At 41.8% G+C, this 21,683-nt stretch overlaps 2 long non-coding RNA genes across 2 annotated transcripts; one reads left to right on the top strand and one right to left on the bottom strand.

The window, feature by feature from the left end:
- Positions 1-2,111: 2,111 nt before the first annotated feature.
- Positions 2,112-3,076, bottom strand: LOC103882583. Its single transcript, XR_644461.2, has 3 exons — positions 2,993-3,076; positions 2,812-2,894; positions 2,112-2,190 (listed from the first exon to the last, which is right to left on the bottom strand). It is a non-coding gene; the product is annotated as an uncharacterized LOC103882583 (long non-coding RNA).
- Positions 2,186-20,235, top strand: LOC110742762. The gene is made up of 4 exons (XR_002520802.2): positions 2,186-2,906; positions 3,014-5,178; positions 6,986-7,066; positions 18,043-20,235. It is a non-coding gene; the product is annotated as an uncharacterized LOC110742762 (long non-coding RNA).
- The last annotated feature ends 1,448 nt before the right edge of the window (positions 20,236-21,683 follow it).

Here is a 21,683-nt window from a genome sequence, read left to right as displayed (position 1 = left end):
TTTGCCAGAGCACAGAGCAATACATACCATGCTCTCTCCCTTTTAATCCACATTATTGGACTTAGTTATTCAAGTAACTATTTAAAGCTTGCAACCAGTACCTTTATTGGTGCCTCACTAGACATTTTGTTTTTCTGAAGTTAATTCCTTAGCAAGTTCCTCAGGAAGGGCTCACACATGCTGGTAACAGTTTTTCTGTGCCATTTATGTATGGAAGTCAGTTTGTTGGCTCTAAACCTTAGGCTCACATTTTCTTTCATATTTTAAATGCTACTCCATTTTCTTATGGCTAAACCATTGCTGTCAAAAAGCCTGATGCTAATACTATATTTCCCCTTACAAAGCTATAAAGCACTTACTTGTTTGTGTCGATGTCCGAATATATTTTTTAAGTCTAGTAGTTTTACTGGACTATATGACTTGGCCATTCTGGGTCAATATGATCGGGTTCAGGCTGTCTTTTTCAATGTATAATGCCGATGTGTAGTGTGTATGGAACTGTTTACAGAAATCAAGTTTTTATGTGCACAGATGCTTATCAACATTTTAGTGGGACGGCAGCACTGGTTTCTGAAATTCCATAAACAATATTTGGGGGAGGTTCTAGAGCAAGGATCATCAAACTACAGGCTATGGGCCAAGTTTGGCCAGCTGCCTGTTTTCTTGCAGCCCGCAAGCTGAGAATGGTTTTTGCCTTTGGTGAAATTTGAAATGGTTGTATATGTCACTATGCACAGTCCTCCATATTCCCTCTTGGCCCTGAGAGCCTAAAATATCTACTTATCTGGCCTTTTAAGGAAAAGCACGTTGCCTTCTGTTATGAAAGAACGATTACAGTAAACATGGGCAAGCATCCAGCGGACAGGGTAGAGGCCACCAAATCAGGAGATTGACTCGATTTATTCTCAATGCCACAGACCTTCATCTCCTCATTTCTTTTTGCCTAGACATCCGCTTTCAGAACTTCCCACAGGGACTCCAGGTCCTGCCTCCACTTCCCATGACCCTTTCTATCTCTCTAGCAAGCTCCTCTCACAATGGGGCCTGATGAAGTCACTCACATTGAGGGAATTTACAATGTGCTGGGAAATGCTATTCATTCTGAGAACGTTTCATTTCTCTAGGGATAATGGCTTTAAGGAAAAGGGACTGGTGTCTGAGTTTTGAATTCCAAGATTCAGTCAGTGTGTATGTATGCGTGTGAGTGCGAGTGTGTGTTTATGTGCGTGAGTGTGGGGCTATGTGAATGTGTATGTGTGCATTTGCCTGAGTGTGTGTGGGGGTGTGATTGTGTATATGGTATGTGTGAATGTCTTTGTGTGAATGTGTGTGGGTGTGTGAGTGTACTGGGTCTGAGAGTGTGTATGAAAGTATGTGTGTGAGTGTATGTATATGAGTAAATGTGTGAGCATATGTGTGTGTGAGGCTGTTTGTGTGTGAGGGCATGTGAGTGAGAATGTGTGTGTGAGAGTGTGTAACTGACTGTGTGAGGCTGTGAGTGTGTGTGAGCGTGAGGGTGGTGGTCATGGTGAGCGGGTGGACTGGGATGCTCCTGGGCTTCGGAGGTGCTCCGTGCCTCTCTTCGCAGTCATCCACGGGATCTGGCGCCTGGACCTGGTGAGCAATTAGCACAGTGCATCCGATGACCCCCTCTCAGGCCAGGCAAGCTGCAGGGGTTGTGAAAGGAAGGGCTGCACCGGCTCTCCTCGCCCCCCACTGGGACTCGGTTCCCTCCCGGGGGTGGAGGGCTCCGGGGCTCTGCAGGTGCAGGCCTCAGCACTGTCAGGACTCTGGTGAATGAGCCTTGAGTAGATGCAATGAGCAAGTGTGTTCTTGGGCGGGAACGCATGATGTCGTAAAAAGATCACGTGTGTCCAAATTGCAATCCCAACAGGATTTCTTTTGGAGTAGAATTAAATGATCATATTGCAGGGGGAGGGAGGAAGCCTGAAAATTTCCTGGAAAACAATGCGAACATTAGTGAAGAAAATTTACACTACACACTGAAAGTAATCAAACCAATATTGTTTTAGTATAGGAACATATGAATTAATTAATAGAATAGAGGATCCAGAAATAGGTTCTAATACATAAGAAAATTAAATTCATGATAAAAGTAGAATCGACATTTTATTTAGAAAAGTTGGCTTGTCTGAAAAGTGATGCTGGCACAACTTGCCGGTTGTCCATCTGGAAAAATATAACGTTGGACCACTATGTCAGACCGAATCCAAAAATAAATTGCGGTTGGATTAAGGACATATGCTTAAAAAATCACTAAAAATTGTAAAAGCAATTTTAAGGGTGAGGAGACATTGTTAACAAAGAAAACTGAAAAGTTATGGGGTGATAGAAACGCACATCACAGTCTATATGAACATTCATTGCAGAAAGAAGCCAGGAACAAAATTTAAAAATAAGTGATAGTTTTGGAAAATGTGTTTGAATGAAAAGGACAAATAAAGCTCTGATGTCTTACAAAAATGACAAGTGAAAAGAGAGACAGATGGGTCCAGCATGTGAACAAAAGGACCTGGGGATCTCCCCGGAAGCAGGACTGCCTGTGTCTAAGAAGTTTAGGGAGGCGTGATTTGGGGTGGGAAAGGATCCCATCTCAGCTCAGAGGCTCCCTCAGTTCCCAAGCCCCCAGATCCTCCTCAGTGGCCACGGGGTGGCCTCAGTTCTCCCAGCCCTGCCCCGCTGGTCCCCGCATGTCCTTGGGGAGGCCTGCCTTCCTTCATCCCTGCCGGGGTCCCCGCCCTGCACGCCTGGCCAGCACCCACATGTTATGGAAGCAACGACTTTCTTTACCTCCACCAGACCAGGGGCTCTGCGGTCAGCTTCAGGTGCCTGCCGGGTTCCAGCGACACCATGAGGAGCGCAGTTAATACCTGCTGTGGAAATGGGTATGAATTGCATAAGAGTTTTGTGTGTCCCCTTCCCTTTTACAAATTCAGCCAACATTTAAAAACGGATAGATTGTAAAAGCTACCTTCCTTTCTTTCCTTTAAAGATGGGAAGATCTGTCCTCTGGATGGAGCAATGGCCATCCCGGAGCTGTGAGGCGTCTCCCTTCCAGTTCAGAGTCCGCCCCGACCCTGCAGGCATTTGAGTTTGAGACCCCAGAATCTGGCTTCTCCGGTGTTCTCTGTAGCTCTGGGGCCACACCCCTGTTTTGAGTCGGCTGTATAAGGGTGCTTCTCAGGTTTCTGGGACCATTCTTTACCAGATCCTCTGTGAACCTTGGCTTTGATTAAATCTAAGTTTTCTCTCGTGGTTTTTGCCTTTAGATCCAGCATACCTGGCTCTTGTATTCCCAGCTTCTAAAAATGCCAGCTTTATGGTTTATATCTAACCATCTATCCATGAATCCATCCATCCATCCATCCATCCATCCACGTACATGCATGCACATACACGTACATGCACATATGTGTGCACACATACATATAATTTTAAATATATGTATTTATTTATAAAATAGCGTTTAGGCCAGCTGTCTTCCAGATATTGAGACATGATTTTCCTATACCCTGGAAGCAGGCAGAAATAATTATGGGGCAGACTTTTGTGCTGTGTCTTTAAAGATTTGGGGGATGCCTTCATCACACTGTCCACTTTCTTCCTGTTCCTGGCTCTGCCATCCGGAGCAGTACCGGCTTTCCAGCAGAAGTCACGTCTTGGAAGAGCTGCACACCTGCCAGTTCTAATCACACCCTGGTCTTACTGGCTCTTAGGAAAAAACAGAAACAAAAACCAACCAACCAAACAAACAAAACCCTTGGAACTCATTAAAAACTTAGGACGCTCATATTTTTTTTAAAAAAAAACCTTATTTTTCTTATAATAAGGGATATATGGATTACATTTTTTAAATTAAAGATTTTTTAAAAAAGCTTTTGCGTCTCTCATGGGGATATCTGTGACTTATCATGCAGGGCTTGGCTGTCATCAGAGATCAACTGGCAATAAGCTAGCACTTCTCTTACGTGATCTGAAGAGTCTCAGGCTACATGGCTCCCACCTAGTATTTCCTGGTACTGGCTTGTGTTTTGAACACATCTGCAAGACACCCTTGGTTGACTCATTAATTCCTTGTCATGCTCTCAAAAAAAAACTTTAATGGGGCTATTTTCTATGTTTTTAGCCCAGCATGATGAGCTTTTTCCTTGAGATTTTCTAAATTTTCCTGTAGGTCCTGAGAATCCATCCCCTGATCAGCTCTTGATGTAATTTCTAGGCTTGGTGTGAGGAAGGTGGTGAGTTTTTACAATTTGCTCTTTTTAAAACACTCAGGGAGACAGTGGTTTTAATCATCCCAAGCCTGCCACTCAGCTTGGTGGCCCCATTTGTGTGTCTACTTGAGAGTCTCATAGCAACGTCGCACCCAGTGGCAGATTTCTTGAGAAAAGCTGGGGATGATTCATTGATGGCATAGGTGAAAATAAAAAGAGCTTCGTAAACTTGGGTGACAGCTTTGAAAGGTGGGGAGCCAGAGCCTTGGGTTGATGAGAACCATGAAGACCTGCCCTGCTCAGGCAGAAAGAGGTGCGCCTCTGTTACCAGCTTTATGCCTCTTGTTTATTTCTAATAGGCTCCACATGCACCACTGATGCCCTGGCTGTGTTTGTCCTGACTGCACTCACGAAGAGCAAGAGTGATGACAGTTTTGAACATACAACTCAGGCTCTCACTTCTTGTAAGAAGAAGTACCACTTGTTAGCCATTTCCTAAGGGCCAGCTCTGCTGAATATTTCAGTTTTGACTCTCACAGCAATCCTAGGAGATGAATGCTACCTCTTTCCACATGTGACAGATGAGCAAACTGAGTCTCTAAGAATTTACATAACTGGCTCTGGCAGGGCCAGAGATTGCACAGGGCGCTGCCTGACACCCAGGCCAATGCCAGACCACATGGCGGCCTGTAGCGTGGAGGTGAAGAGCTCCCACCCAGAGGCCAGACGGCGGAATCTTTTCTCTGTACTTGCTTGCTGGGTGACCCTGACCTCTCGGGATCTGTTTCCTTTTATACAGAATGTGGACAGTAAAGGGCCTCTTCATAGCAGTGGTGCAAGCAGTAAGGAATTACAACACCAAAGCTCACAGAACAGTGGGGCCGCTCATGTGAGCATGAGATGTCGTTGCCATGCCATCTCCAAAGAGCAAAGAGAATTCTTGGTAAGAAATGGAGCTTATATTTTTAGAGGTCTGTTGGGTCAATATTCACATTATACATTTTCCATTAACTTCCTGCCCTCTCCCTTTTTATTTTCTTTCACTGAACTCTGGATTTCAGCCATGCCCAGTGTATATGCTTCACAAACTCCCGATATGCACATGATAGGTATCTGCACTATAACACCATGTGGGCTCCTATGTGGTGTTACATCTGCAAAAATGAAATCTGTCACTCACATGACGGTTACGTTACCTGTCAGAAGGACAGAATTCTGGAAGAACAACTCTCATTTCTCAGTGAATGCATGGTTCCCCCAGGGATAAAAAGGTGTCTTTGCACGATCCTCTGCTCTCCTCTCTCTTAATGGGCGCGCCAGAAGCACGCAGTCAGGATGCCAGCCAGCATCTCCTGCTTGGGCCTTCATTGTTCATTTGGTGTTTAGGGTGCTACAGGGACCCTGGATTCTGTGAGGCCACTTGTCCTCTCACCCATCCCCTTCTCAGTTTCTGCAGGGCATCCACTCGTGGGTGGACCCAGAAGTCCCCAAGGAACAGCTTCACACTGTCACCTCTTCTACCTTTCCCAGCCCACGCCCTCTCAGGAGCACCATAAAAGAACTTTTATAAAACCATGAAGCTGGCAGCAGTGAGCAACCCAAATGACAAGTTTGTATTGATTGGGCACTTATATTACATGCATCAGGGTTAAATTTCATGATCATTAAGACACAATTTTGGCCAGATGTGGTGGCTCACGCCTGTAATCCCAGCACGTTGGGAGACTGAGGTGGGCAGATTGCTTTGAGATCAGGAGTTCGAGACCAGCCTGGGCAACATGACGAAACCCCGTCTCTACAAAAAACACAAAAATTAACGGGGCATTGGTGGCACGTGCCTGTAGTCCCTGCTACTCAGGAGGCTGAGCCTCGGAAGCAGAGGTTGCACTCCAACCTGGGCAACAGTGAGACCCTGTCTCTCTCACACACACACACACACACACATACACACACGACACAATTATGACTATGCCCCCGTTACAGATCCAAAACACAGGCGAAGGAGTTATATCTTAGTCCAGAGCCTGGATTAAAATCCAGACCTGTTTGTGCCGTTGCCCCATAAGTGGGCAAGCAGCTCCTAATAGGGTTGGGTGTAAGCCTCCTCCACTAAATGTTCATTCCCAAAGTTTGCCAGGACCTTGGCATCCCTGGGGCTGCAGGCTGTTGTCCATAACACGGAGACAGTAAGCTTCAAACAGCAGAGAGAGCATCTCAGACCCAGTAGCTGCTAAAAGCTGCAGAGTGCCTGACTTGGAGCCAAGGATATATTTATAACACAGCGCTGTTAAAATTACCCATTTAGAAGGTATTTTTCTCAAGATTTCCCTTGGGTAACTCTGAAGGGCAAAGTAATTCTGAACCCAGAAGCACACAGTGTTTGCTGTGCCACCTCGTAATGGAAATAATACCAGCTTAACTGCTCAGGGCCTCTGAATTCAGAAGCAAGCTGAGGCATAACATGTAATGGACTGTTTTTCCAACACCAGGTAATGCTCATAGACCACAAACATTGTGTACAGTGAATGCAACTTTTGATCATTATAACTAAAAACTTCCAATCAATTTCTTTTTTCTCACCTCCATATCCAGCATGACTGGAAGCCTGTTTTTTTTAACCTTAAAAAATATATCCAGGATTTCTAGTTCAGCTTCAAAATGTAAAGAGTTTGAAAGTCATTACTCCCATCCTTCCAACAAGAAAAGAGCTAAAAAAGCTAAAACTCAAAAACCTCTTTTCAATCCATCAGAGCGCTAGAAGGTTGCAGCCACCCAGATCTGCTTATCTGGACCAGACGTCACTGGCGCCGTGAAGTAGGAGCATGTAACTGGTAATGTTGTTGGATTGCTGGAAGCTGAGTATGGACTGGGGTGAGGGTGGGAAATTCCTAGGACTGCAGTCTTAGGGGGCTCCATATTTTTGTAGGCTTTTCTTCTAGGAATGCTACCAGGTTCTCACATCGAAGAGCCAAGGAAAATCTCCTTGTTGTCTTTGGCAAAGGGAGGGGAAATGTAACCATTCTGAGATATATCCAGGGTATTTTCCATAACTAAGGCTCCACCAGCAAGGGGAAATGCTTAGTCGGAGCCTTATCCCAATCTGGGGGCTCCGGAGGCAGAGGCTACAGTGGGCCAAGATCGCACAATTGCACTCCAGCCTGGGCGAAATAGTGAGACTGTCTCAAAATAAATAAATAAATAAATAAATAAATAAATAAATAAATAAATAAGGATAATTGATATGCTAAGAGAGGAGAAAAAGTAATTTACATAAAATGGTCAACTAAAACTAATGTAGGCAGAAAAGGAGATGAGATAGACACAAAAAGTGCAACAAGTAGAAAACAGCTACAAACATGGTAGATATTAATCCAACCATATCGATAGTCACTTTAATATGAATAGTCTACATATAATTAAAGGACAGAGATTGTCAGGGTGGATTAAAAATAAGACACAAGTCTCTAAATTTAAGCACTCGGGTAAGTTAAAGAGCTGAAACAAGATATATTATTCTAACAAAAGAAAGCTAAAGTAGATATATTAGTTTCAGGCAAAGTAAATTTCAAAATATGGAAAATTATCAGAGATAAGGAGGAGTATCACTTAATGATAAATGGGTTAATTCTGCAAATAAAACCCGAAAACATGAAAATCCTTCATATCTATAAATCTCGCAACAGAGCATCAAAGAATGTGTAGCCAAAACTGATAGAATTGAAAGGAGAAAAAGACACATTGATTATGTAGTTGGAGGCTTCAATATTCCTTTGTCAGTACTTGGTAGATTAAGCAGGCAGAGAAGATATGTGAGGATATAGATGATCTGAACAGCTTTATAATTAGCTTTATTTATTTGACATGTATAGAATACTCCACCCAAAAAAAGCAGAGTACATATTCTTCCTAAATTCATCTTTACCACGGCAGACTACACTCAGGGCCATAAAACTCTTCTTAAATTTTAAAAGAATAGAAAACTTTTGGAGTATGTTTTCAAACTACATTGGAATGAAACTAGAAATCAATAACAGAAAGAGAGCTGGAAAATCCCTAAATATTTGGAAATTGAGCAACAAAAGCCAAAATTGTACATTGGTCAAAGAAAAAGTCTCATAGAAATTAAATATTTTGATCTAAATGAAAATAAAATACTATTAATCAAAATTAGTTGAATGCAGCAAAAGCAGTGCTTTGAGAGAAATTCATAGCATTAAATATATATATGTAAGAAAGGCATAAAGATCTAGAATCAATAACCTAGGTTTTCATCTTAGAAAACTAGAGAAAGAAGGGTAATTTAATCCTAAAACAAGCAGAAGAAAAAATATTAGAGCAAACAAGGATGTTTTGAATGCAAAAATGGTAGAGAAAAATCAATAAAATTAAAAGCTATTTCTTTGAAAAGATCAATAAATTGATAAACCTCTAGCCATGAAAACCAAGAAAAGACAAAAAATACCAATACCAGAAATAAAAGAAGGATCATTACTATTGATCTATGGACATTAAAAGGAATACTATGAACAACTCTAGCCCCTACATTTGATCACTTAGAAGAAATGGACCAATTTTTTGAAAGACATAATTTACTAAAACCTACACAAGGAGAAACAGGAGAGGCTTCCTTAACTTGATAATAAAACATTAAAAAAAAAACCCTACAGCTAACATCTCAGTTAATAATAAGAAACTGAACCCTTAACCCCTAATATCAGGAACATGGCAATAAAGTCCTTCCTCACCACTTCTTCATTGTACTAGAAGTTGTAGCTAGTGCTAGAAAAAAGGAAATAGAAGTTATGCATTGGGGAAGGAGAAATAACACTGTCTTTATTTATAGATGACATGATTGTCTATGTAGAAAATCCCAAAGAATTGACAAAAAAGTCCTGGAGCTAATAATACTGTAAACCATAGGACACAAAGTAAACATATAACATTCAGTTGCTTGTGTCTATATCAGCAATGAACACTTGATATTTACAATACGAAAAATGTCATTTACATTATATATTGAATTGTGTTCCCCTGCTTCCAAAAAAGTATATTGATGTTCTAATCCCCCAGTACTTCATAATATGACCTTGTTTGGAAATAGGGTCATTACAGATATGATTAGCTAAAATGAGGTTATACATGACAAGCTAGGCCCTTAATCCAATGTGACTGGTGTCCTATTAGAAAGAACAGCGTGTGTAGAGACAGAGGCAGGCACAGAGAGAAGATGTGAAAACACAAGGAGAAGGCAATCTACAAGGCAGGGAACACCTGCAGCTGCCAGCAACTGTAAAACAGGCATGAGACAGAGCCTTCTCTCACAGCCCTCAGAAGAAATCAACCCTGCTAGCACCTGGATTTTGGGTTTCTGGCCTCCAGGACTGTAAGACAATAAATTTCTGTTTAAGCCACCAAGTTTGTGGTACCTTGTTAGAGCAGCCCTAGGAAACTAGCACAGAATAGCACACACACACAAAAGGAAAAAATAGAAGAGCAAGAAAGAAAGATATAAAAGAAAAACTTGGAATTCTGTGGCATAAACTTAACAAAGTATTACAATATCTGTATGTGGAAAGAGACAATCTTTTATGAAAAGATCAAATAAAGTGAACTGGATTGCATGTCCTTGCACTGGAAGGCTTAATATTCTTAAAATGTTAATTCTTCCCACCTTGATCTATAAACACTAGCAATAGAATGAAAGAAGACACAGGCCAGGCGCAGTGGCTCACGCCTGTAATCCCAGCACTTTGGGAGGCTGAGGCAGATGGATCACCTGAGTTGGAGAGCAGCCTGGCCAACATGGTGAAACCTCGTCTCTACTAAAAATACAAAAAATTAGCCAGGTGTGGTGGTAGGCACCTGTAATCCCAGCTACTTGGTAGGCTGAGGCAGGAGGATCACTTCAACCCGGGAAGCAGAGATTGCAGTGAGCCAAGATCATGCCATTGCACTCCAGCCTGGGCAACAAGAGCAAAACTCTGTCTCAAAATATAAAATAATAAATAAAAAAAGAGAAGACACACACTGGGAAAAAAATATTTGCGAAGCACATTATCTGCCAAAGCACTTGAATCCAAAGTATACAAAGTACTCTTTAAATTCAACAATTGGGAAACAAACTACTCAATTAAAAAATGAGCAAAAGGGCCGGACGTGGTGGCTCACCTCTGTAATCCCAGCACTTTGGGAGACTGAGGCGGGTGGATCATCTGAGATCAGAAGTTCGAGACCAGCCTGGCCAATATGGTGAAACCCCATCTCTACTAAAAAATACAAAAATTAGCTAGACGTGGTGGCAGGCGCCTATAATCGTAGCTACTCAGGAGGCTCAGGCAAGAGCATCGCTTGATCCCGGGAGGCAGAGTTTGCAGTGAGTCGAGATCATGCCATTGCACTGCAGCCTGGGGGACAAGAGTGAGACTTTGTCTCAAAGAAAGAAAGAAAGAAAAAAAAAAGAGCAGAAGATCTGAAGAGACCTCACCAAAGAAGATATACAAATGGCAAGAAGAGTTTTGGAAATAATTTCTTAGTATTCTTCAAATAGCAGGTGTAATATCACAGATATGCAGCTTCTATACTCTGCATCCTACCACTTATTAGTCACCTCCCTCTTTTGAGCCTTATAAGTCATGTAAGGGTGATGGAGAGTTGTTGTGAATATTTTAAAAGACAATAAAACATGTGTCTGACAGAGTAGATTATCAGTAGATCTTAGTTTCTGCCTTTAAAAATGCAAAATGCTGTACAGTTGACCCTTGAACAACAAGGATTTGAACTATGTTAAGTCCACTTATATGCAGATTTTTTCTTTTCTTTTTCCTTTTTTTTTTTTCGTTGAGATGGAGTCTTGCTCTGTCACCAGCATTGAGTGCAGTGGCAGGATCTCAGCTCACTGCAACCTCTGCTTCCCGGGTTCAAGCGATTCCCCTGCCTTAGCCTTCTGAGTAGCTGAGACAACAAGCACACACCACCACGCCTGGCTAAATTTTTGTATTTTAGTAGAGATGGGGTTTCACCATGTTGGCCAGGATGGTCTTGATCTCCTGACCTTGTGATCCGCCCACCTTGGCCTCCCAAAGTGCTGGGATTACCAGAGTGAGCCACTGTGCCCAGACGGAGATTTTTTCAATGAAGTTTACACGAAGTGTGCCTGCCTCCTCTGTCCCCCTTTTCCACCTCCTCCACCTCCATCTCTGTCCCCTCTGAGACAGCAAGGCCAACCCCTCCTCTTCCTCCTTCTCCTCAGCCTACTCTCCACCTCCACTTCGTGAATAGCAAATATATTTCTCTTCCTTATGATTTTCTTAGTAACTTTTTTTTTTATTGTAAGAACAGAGTATATAATACATTTAACATACAAAATATTTGTTAACCAACTGTGTGTGTTATCAGCAAGGTTTCTGGCCAATAGTATGCTATGAGTAGTTAAGTTTTGGGGAATCAAAAGTTATACACAGATTTTTGACTGCATGGTGAGTTGCCACCCCTAACTGCCATGTTGTTCAATGGTCAACTATGTTTAGGTGTTTGGCTCACTGTGAGTTTTGACATCAATTCTATAAGAAACTTAACCTTGTATGATTTTCTGCTCAGCAATGTAAGTCTTAGTCATATTCATGGGAAGCCTCTTCAAATCAAACCCCATGTTTTCCTATTTGTGATGATATTGTTCTTGTCCCCTAGACTGCTACAGCATCAGCTAGAAGAGGCTGCCAGGACCACAGTTCCCAAAATAATGCAGAGAAAGTGTGACAAGCTAGACGATCAGTCCTCTGAACTGAATGCATTGCACGTTCAGATTCTCTAAACTAAACATGCGTGATCATAATATTTCTTTTGAACTGTAAAGACAATATGTTACAGAATTTGGAAAAATAGATAAAAATATCACTCGCTGTTCTACCACATTCACAAAATATATGAGTTTTTTCCTTCAACCATTGCAATCTGGGTCCTGATATATCTGTGTAAAATAACACCAATATGAAATACAAAGTAAATGTTTCTACTTAATGTGCGTTTCCATGGGCAGACTCTTTCTGCTGATGAAGGCCTGAAGGCAGAGAAGACAAAGCATCGTCACACCCTTGGTCAGTTCCTCCAGGAAAGCAGAAATTGGAGGATTTTCCCAATCGAGCTCTTTTCAGAAAAAAATTAGTTTCTTCAGGGATACCTGGAAAGGCTGCATCTCCTGATAAGCACATGCATTTTGTACAATGTTCCGTAATTTGAAACTCTTTTAGATTTTTTTTTTTTTTTTTTTGCTAACACATACTTTTCCCATAAAACTGCCCCTAGGGGATGTACTACATGAATATTTAGGGGATGTTGCCAGGATGGATGGTCTCTAACAAGCAGGGAAACATGCTTTTACCTAGAAAAGGAGACCCTTGAGACCCTGACAGAGCTGGGATGGAATAACTTAAGTTCTTCCTAAAAAAGCAACGGAGGCTTCAAAGAAACCCAGTCCTGCCTGTCGAGGTGTTTCCTGCTGTTCTGCGATAGCAATCCTGTGGCCTCCAGCCTTGGCTGGCCAGACCCCTTGGAGACAGAAAGCAGAAGCCAGTTTCCTGACCTATGGATGCTTCATCCTCAGGAGCATTCTGGCATTCAAAGGGCCAAGCAAGGTTTAGAGCAACTTGAGGCCTTCAAGCCACTGTCTTGTTAGAGTTCTGGAAAGCCAGCTCCTCAGAAGTCACCTCAAGCTTTCGTCCCTCCAGCGCCAGCTCTTCTCCAGCTCCGTAGCTTCCTGTTCGCTATTATATATTAGAAAATCCCCTCCTCTCATCTCTCATTCTTGGTGTGGTCGCTGATACAAACGGCAGACAGTCCTTTGTATGGATTTATAGCCTACAGGCCACGTCCCCACCTTCTCTCTCATTTAACCCATGTGTCATTTTACTGAGGAAGAAATGGAGACTTGGAGAGGATCCGTTGCTGGAAAGTGGCTCCAACTCCCAAGTGGTGAATCCAGAGCCGGTAGCCCTTGTTCACTCGGCACCTGCCCCAGCTTTTCTTCAGGGCTGTGGAGCAGTGGTTTCTGTTCCACTCTTCTCAGGGAGGGATCTTTCAAGCTTGCCTCTGCCACTGTATTGTCAATTGGGCCAACAGTACCCCCACACTTCTGGAGATGCTGCTGCAGGATTGCTGCAGGACTGATGACCTTCTACAGGATCCTGTCACCTCAGGATCACCCCCTCAGCCTGTGTTAGGGTCGTCTTCAAATTGTAAAGGGAACAGGAAAATAAAGATGCTTGAGGGGAAGCACCAAGGTAATGGGATAACTTTTCTCTTTTCATTCTAATGAATGTGTGTGTGTGCAGTGTGAGTGTGCGTGCATGTATGCATGTGTGTGTGCAGTGTGAGTGTAGGTTTGTGTGTAGTGTGTGTATTTGTATGGTGTGTGTGATATATGGTGCATGTGGTGTAGGTTTTTGTGTGGGTTTGATGTGTGTGCTTGTGTGTATGTGGTGTGAGTATGTGTGGTATGTGGTAAGTCTTGTGTGTGTGTTTGTGTGTGGGCAGTGGTGTGTGTGTGTGATGTATGTGTGGTATGTGGTGTGTGTCTGGTGTATGAGTGATGTGTGTAGGGTGTGTGCATTTGTGTGGTGTGTGTATGGTGTATGTGGCATGTGGTGTGTGAGTTTCTGTGTGAGGAGTGTGTGTGTGATGTGTATGTAGTGTGGTACATGGGTTGTGTGTGGTGTGTGTCATTGTATGTGGTGTGTGTGTCTGAGTGTGGGGGTGTGTGATGTGTATGTAGTGTGGTACATAGTGTGTGTTTATGTGTGTGGTGTATGTGTTTCTATGGTGTGTGTTTGTATGTGTTATGTGTGGTGTGTGTATGGTGTGTGTGTTTGTGGTGTGTGTGTTTGTACAGTGCATGTGTGGTGTGTATAATATATGCTGTGAGTTTGTGTGTATGTGTATATGTGTGTGTTTGTATGTGTGTGTGGTATATGGTGTGTGTTTGTGTGGGGTGTGTGTGTGTGTGAGATTTGTATGGTATGTAGTATAGTATGTGTTTGTATGGTGTGCTGTGTGATGTGTGTGGTATGTAGTGTGTGTTTGTGTTTGGGGTATGTGTGGTGTGTGTGTATGGTATGTGGTGTGTGTGTGGTATGTAATGTATGGGAGTCATGTGGTGGTGTGTGTGTGTCTGGTGTATGAGTGATGTGTGTAGGGTGTGTGCATTTGTGTGGTGTGTGTATGGTGTATGTGGCATGTGGTGTGTGTGTGGTATGTGGTGTCTGGGTGTGTGTTCTGGTGGGGTGTGTATGTGTGTGTGCTTGTGTGTATGTGATATGTGTTTTGTGGTGTGTGTGTGGTATGTGGTATTTGTATGTGTTTGTGTGGTGTGTGTGGTATGTAGTGTGGGGGGGGTATGTGGTGGTGTGTGTGTGTGTCTTCGTGTGTGTATGTCTGTGTGTGTGGTATGTGATGTTTGTGTGCGTGTGTGGTGTGTGTGTGGTGTGTGTGTTATGTGGTGTGTGTGCTTGTGTGTATGTGATATGTGTTTTTGTGGCGTGTGTGTGGTATGTGGTATTTGTATGTGTGTTTGTGTGGTGTGTGTGGTGTGTGTGGTATTTAGTGTGGGGGGAGTATGTGGTGGTGAGTGTGTGTCTTTGTGTGTGTATGTCTATGTATGGTATGTGATGTTTGTGTGCATGTGTGGTGTGCGTTTGTGTGGTGTGTGTGTGGTATGTGGGGTGTGTGTGTGTGTTTGTGTGGTGTGTGTGTTATGTGGTGTGTGTATGTACTTGTGTGTATGTGGTATGTGGTATGTGTTTTTGTGGTGTGTGTGTGGTATGTGGTGTTTGTGTGTGTGTGTGGTGTGTATGGTATATAGTATGTGTTTGCATGGTGTGTGTGGTGTGTGTTTTTGTGTATGTGTGTGTGTGGAGGTAGTACTTTCCCTTTCCTAAGGTGAGGACAGACGATGTCGAGAGAGCAGCTTACAGACATGGAGAACTGAGCCGAGTGCAGTGAGGGGCCTGGGGCAACTTAGTCTGCATCCCCCTCCCCAAATAATGTCCAGGATATTTCTTCCTGTTGCTCCAGAACTAAGGATGATCATTTAGTTTGTCTTTTAATCAAAGATAGAAAAAGTTTTCTGCCAAGTAACACTGATGCACAGCAATTTAATTAAAGGTCATGTAAATGAAAAGCAACTTTATCTGTTAGGAAAGTATGTAAAATCTTCTAATCTTTTAAAAATTTTAAGTAAGAAAATATACAATCTCTACCTAATAAAAGCAATAAATTAAAGAAGTTAATTTCAGCATCGAGTTTAGAAGACAATGAGATTCTGAAATGGTGACCTGGAGAAGGAAGATAAAGACAAGCCTCTCTCCAGTTTGCTCAGCACCAAGAGACACACATCTCACTAATTTACCAGCACTGGGCTTGATTTGAGGGAAAAAAAATACAATGAGAAAGATTGTGGGAAAGAAAATCTCAGAAAAGAAAGATCAGCATGCATTAGAAAGAGAATTTTAAAGCTGTAATTTGAGATCTAGGAATCAAGTTTTATCCCAAAGATCAGATGGTTAAAACTTGACAAAAACAAGAAATGGGGAAAGGATTCCCTATTTAATAAATGGTGCTGGGAAAACTGGCTAGCCATATGTAGAAAGCTGAAACTAGATCCCTTCCTTACACCTTATACAGAAATTAATTCAAGATGGATTAAAGACTTAAATGTTAGACCTAAAACCATAAAAACCCTAGAAGAAAACCTAGGCAATATCATTCAGGCCATAGGCATGGGCAAGGATTTCATGACTAAAACACCAAAAGCAATGGTAACAAAAGCCAAAATTGACAAATGGGATCTAATTAAACTAAGGAGCTTCTGCACAGCAAAAGAAACTACCATCAAAGTGAACAGGCAACCTACAGAATGGGAGAAAATTTTTACAATCTACCCATCTGACAAAGGGCTGATATCCAGAATCTACAAAGAACTTAAACAAATTTACAAGAAAAATCAACCCCATCAAAAAGTGGGCAAAGGATGAGAACAGACACTTCTCAAAAGAAGACATTTATGCAGGCAACAGACACATGAAAAAATGCTCATCATCACTGGCCATCAGAGAAATGCAAATCAAAACCACACCAGTTAGAATGGCAATCATTAAAAAGTCAGGAAACAACAGGTGCTGGAGAGGATGTGGAGAAATAAGAACGCTTTTACACTGTTGGTGGGACTGTAAACTAGTTCAACCATTATGGAAGACAGTGTGGAAATTCCTCAAGGATCTAGAACTAGAAATACCATTTGATCCAACCATCCCATTACTGGGCGTATCCCCAAAGGATTGTAAATCATGCTGCTATAAAGACACATGCACACATATGTTTATTGTGGCACTATTCACAATAGCAAAGACTTGGAACCAACCCAAATGTCCATCAATGATAGACTGGATTAAGAAAATGTGGCACATATACACCATGGTACACTATGCAGCCATAAAAAAGGATGAGTTCGTGTCCTTTATAGGGACATGGATGCATCTGGAAACCATCGTTCTGAGCAAACTATCACAAGGACAGAAAACCAAACACCACATGTTCTCACTCACAGGTGGGAATTGAACAATGAGATCACTTGGACACAGGAAGGGGAACATCACACACCAGGGCCTGTCGTGGAGTGGGGGGAGGGGGGAGGGATAGCATTAGGAGATATACCTAATGTAAATGATGAGTTAATGGGTTTAGCACACCAACATGGCACATGTATACATACATAACAAACCTGCACATTGTGCACATGTACCCTAGAACTTAAAGTATAATAATGAAAAAAGAAATCAAGTTTTATCCCATGTTAGTACTACCAGAAAATGCAGTGTTGCTATTTAAAATGTAGGAGATGTCACTCCTGTATCACTTGAGGGAAATACGGTTTTGAGTTTAAGAAAAGTTCTAATATTTATATTTTTCTGTTTATATAATTAAATTCCAAAATAAAAAAAAATCATTTTGCAACATGAGGATTAATGGAGCCCTCCTTAAGATTTGCCTGGGATGCTGCAACAAGTTGAGCTAAGGGATAAGATTCATTTAGAAATTCTACAGATGTATTCCTTTCTGGTGGGCGTGCACTGATATCATGTTCTTTAACTTGTATTTCCCTGATTAACAATTATATTAAGCACCTTTCAATATGAATAATAGTCTTGGATATCCTCTTTTGAGAAATTCCCATTTGATTGTTTTGCCCATAAAAAATAGGTTGTTTATCTCTTTTTTACTGATTTCCAGAATCTCTTTAAATATTCTGGAGTCATTTGTCTGATGCAAGTATTGCAAATATCTTGTCCCACTCTGGGTTTTCTCTTTAACTCTCTTAATGGTTAGTATGTTTTGATTGACACAGCTAAGTGTTTATGAGTCCAATAGATTAAATTTTTTTTTTATAATCAGTGCTTTCCGAGTCATGCTTAACTTATTTTTTTTGCTTATCACAAGATCACAAAGATTCATGAATATCGATGGTCCTTTGAATTTCCATATAAGTATTACATTTAGCTTGTTAATTTCCTCAAATATATCTGCTGAGAATTTGATTGGAATTTTATTGATGCTAGAGAAAATTTGGTGGAACTTAACAATATTGAGTATCTCAATAGAGACATATGCTCATTTATTTAAATCGTTTGCAGTCTCTAGTTTTCAGTGTCGAGTTATTGTACGTCTTTGATCATTTATTCTCAAGTATTTGATGTTTTAAAATGCTATGTGAAATAACATAACATTTAAGTTCGTTCATGTCCTCATCCTCTGTTGATAGCATGTAGACAGGCAGGATGGCAGCAGGTTGGCAGAACAGGACTTTTCTGTGCTTGTCCCCCTGCGGAAACCTCGATTTGAACATCTATCCTCATGCAAAACTACCTTGACAAGAGCTCACGAAACCAGGTGAGACATCACAGCACGTGTGGGTAGCACAGAAATAATAACAGACCATTGAAAAGGGTAAGAAAGCCGGGCGCGGTGGCTCACGCCTGTAATCCCAGCTCTCAGGGAGGCAGAGGCGGGAGGATAGCTTGAGCCCAGGAGTTCGAGACCTGCCTGGGTAATATAGCAAGACCCCGTTCTCCACAAAAAGGAAAAAAAAAAAAAAGAAAAGGGTAAGAAAGTTTCAGGTTACGCTCACCCAAGGGTAATCTAACCCCCAGGCAGCACAACATGGAGAGAAATGCTCACTGCTCGGGGGAGGGAGAAGGAAATGAGCACTGGACTTTGCCCTGGCCCTGGGCCTGCCTTAGTAAAACCCAGCACTGGATGGCCCTCTTGGCCCCACACTCCAAGCAGGTACGCACAGACTGAGCCTCCAAGCCTGCCTCAAAGCCAAGCCTGCCCAGAACCAGGTTGGCCCCACAGCCCCAGGCTTCAGGACCTCTCCAGCACCAGGTCAGCACTTCTGGACTCAGGCACCAGGCCACCATCTGCAAACATCAGTTCCAGGCCTGCCAAGTGCCAGGTCAGTCTCTCAGGCCTGTGCTCCAGCAGACCCAGGATCCAAGTCTGACCCAGTAGAGCCCAGCGCTGGACTAGCCCTCATGGACTCAGGCTCCAGGACTGCCCCTGTGTCTCCAGGCACCAGGTTCAGCTCAGTGCCTAGCTGGCCTCTGCAGACTGAGGTTGAAGGTCTACCCTAGAACCAGCTCAGCCCAGTGGACCCAGGCTCCAGACTGGTCCCTGCAAACAACAGCTCCAGGCCCATACCCCTGGATTCAATGAACTGGTCTGCCACAGCAGATCTAGGTTCCAGGCGTGACTCCAGAGACCCAGGGACCAGGCCTCCCTAACTGCTGACCCAGGCACCTGGCCTGCCTGTCTGAAGACTCCAGCAGCAAGTCTGCCCACTGATCATGGCAGATAGCCTGCCCAAATTTCTGGATGGTCTGACTGACGAAAGGCTTTCCCAGACAAAGCCCGTCTGAAAAGACTAGAGTAAGTCTCCACTTCTTCAAATCCACAGACTGCCATCAACATAAGGCAAGAAACATGAAAAATCAAAGAGAGATGACACCACCAAATTTTCCTTTCTTCAAATGCCCATGACAGTTTTTCTAAAATCAAAACTATAAATTTGGAAATGTTTCCTGATCTTCTATTTTCTGAAACTTTTCATAAAGATTGCTGTTATTTATTTCTTAAATATTCTGAAGAAGTCACCAGTGAAGCCATCTTGGTCTGGAATTTTTGGTGGAAACAATTTTAATAGAATCAACTTGATTAGAAAATATTAAAAATCTTCAGGTTTTCCAATGTTTTTTTGTCAGTTGTAGTAATGTGTGTTTTTCACATCTTATTTAATTTTTTAAGTAATCGTCATAAAATATTAAATAATACCCTCATTCCTTCAACAATTACAGGATTCTTACTGTTTTTAAAAATATGTTGATATTTTTAATTTTTAGATCCTTTCATTTTTCTGAAGTACTCTGCAAGTGGTTTATAAATATCATCAGTGTAAAGCATCTGCTTTTAGCTTTGTTGATATTCTCTATAAGTATTTGCTTTCTATTAAATTGATTTCTGCTCTTAACATTACTATTTCTATCTTTTGACTTTGTTGGGTTTAATTTCTTTTTCTTTCTCTAACTTGTTCAGATGAAAGTTTTGATAATTATCAAACATCCTTCTTTTAAAACATATTTATTCAAAGCTATAAAATTTCTCCTAAGTGCTGCATAAGCTATGAGATTAGAAATGTTAAATCTTTATAATTATTCAGTTTATTTTGTTATTTCCATCATGATTTTTTTATTTGAGTCAGGGTTATTTAGAAGTATGTTGTTTAACTTCCAAGTCCTTGAGAATACTCTAGTTGTTTTTCTCTTGTTGATATCCAGTTTAATTCATGGGCCAATAATTTAATCAGTGTAATTTCACTTCTTTGAAATTTTCTGAGACCTTTTTTTTGTTGTTTATTTGTTTGACAGAATCTTGCTCTGTTGCCCAGACTGGAGTACAGTGGCATGATCTCAGCTCATTGCAACCTCTGCCTTCTGGTTCAAGCAATTCTCCTGCCTCAGCCTCCCTTGTAGTTGGGATTACAGGTGTGCACCACCACGTCTGGCTGATTTTTTTTATTTTTTACTAGAGATGGGGTTTCACCACATTTGCCAGGCTGATCTCAAACTCCTGACCTCAGGTCATCCACCCGCCTTGACCTCCCAAAGTGCTGGGATTACAGGCGTGAGCCACCATGCCTGGCCCTGAGACCTATTCTGGCCCGCCATACTGTCTATTTTGGTAAATGTTCCATGTGAACTTGAAAATATATGTATTTTGTATGCCAAGGTTAGCATTCTAGGTCAATTTAATTAATCATATAATTTAATTATTCTACAGGCTTTCTATTTTTTTCTGCCTGTTCTATATTTTATGTTACCAAGGTAAGTTTAATGAACTCTCCAAATTTATAGTAGATTTGTTTATTTCTTCTTTCAGTTCTGCGAATGTTTTCTTTAGCTGTAGTTTTTTTGTAGCTGTTGTTAAGTGCATACAAATTTAAAATTATTACGTCTTCTGGTTCAGTTGATCCTTTTATCATTCTGATAGATCTCCCTTAGTCTCTAGTAATAGCTCTTGCCTTAAAGGTTGGTTTTCTTCTGTTAACATAGCCACAGTGGCTGGGCACGGTGGCTCACGCCTGTAATCCCAGCACTTTGGGAGGCCGAGGTGGACGGATCATGAGGTCAGGAGGTTGAGACCATGTTGGCTAACACGGTGAAACTCCATCTCTACTAAAAATACAAAAAATTAGCCAGGCGTGGTGGCGGGCGCCTGTAGTCCCAGCTACTCGGGAGGCTGAGACAGGAGAATGACGTGAACCAGGGAGGCAGAGCTTGCAGTGAGTGAGATCGTGCCATTGGATTCCAGCCTGGGGGACACAGCGAGACTCCGTCTCAAAAAAAAAAAAAAAAAAAAAGAAGTGGGGAGTTATGTTTCTCTTCCTTAAAGATGGAGTAAAGATGGAGTATCTACATACATTATTTACACTTCTGCATGGGAGATTTGTCTCTTCTTCATTTATTTAGTTGTTCAATCATTTATTTATATCAGTATGGACTAGTGAATATGTAAGTCATCATCCAATATTACTTTATTTTTTGCTCAAATTACTTTGGCTTTGACCATTGGGAATTAGTCCAGTTGACTTCTGTGTTCTCTTCTTTTCTTTTCTTCTTTATTTTTATTTTTTAAGTGACAAGATATCTGCTGGGGCCACCCAGGCTGGAGTGCAGTGGTGCTATCATAGCTCACTGCAGCCTCAAATTCAAGGGATCCTCCTGCCTCAGCCTTCCTAGTAGCTGGGACTACAGACGTGTGACACCATGCCCGACTCCATCATTGTTTCTTTGAGCATTTCTTTACATTCTGGTAACACAATAATTGCAGGCTCATCTTGGGTGTTTT

The sequence above is a fragment of the Papio anubis genome, chromosome 4, assembly GCF_008728515.1.
Source record: "Papio anubis isolate 15944 chromosome 4, Panubis1.0, whole genome shotgun sequence".
Taxonomy (NCBI): domain Eukaryota; kingdom Metazoa; phylum Chordata; class Mammalia; order Primates; family Cercopithecidae; genus Papio; species Papio anubis.
The sequence above is the reverse complement of the archived record's forward strand: the minus strand, read 5'-3'. Positions and strand labels throughout refer to the sequence as shown.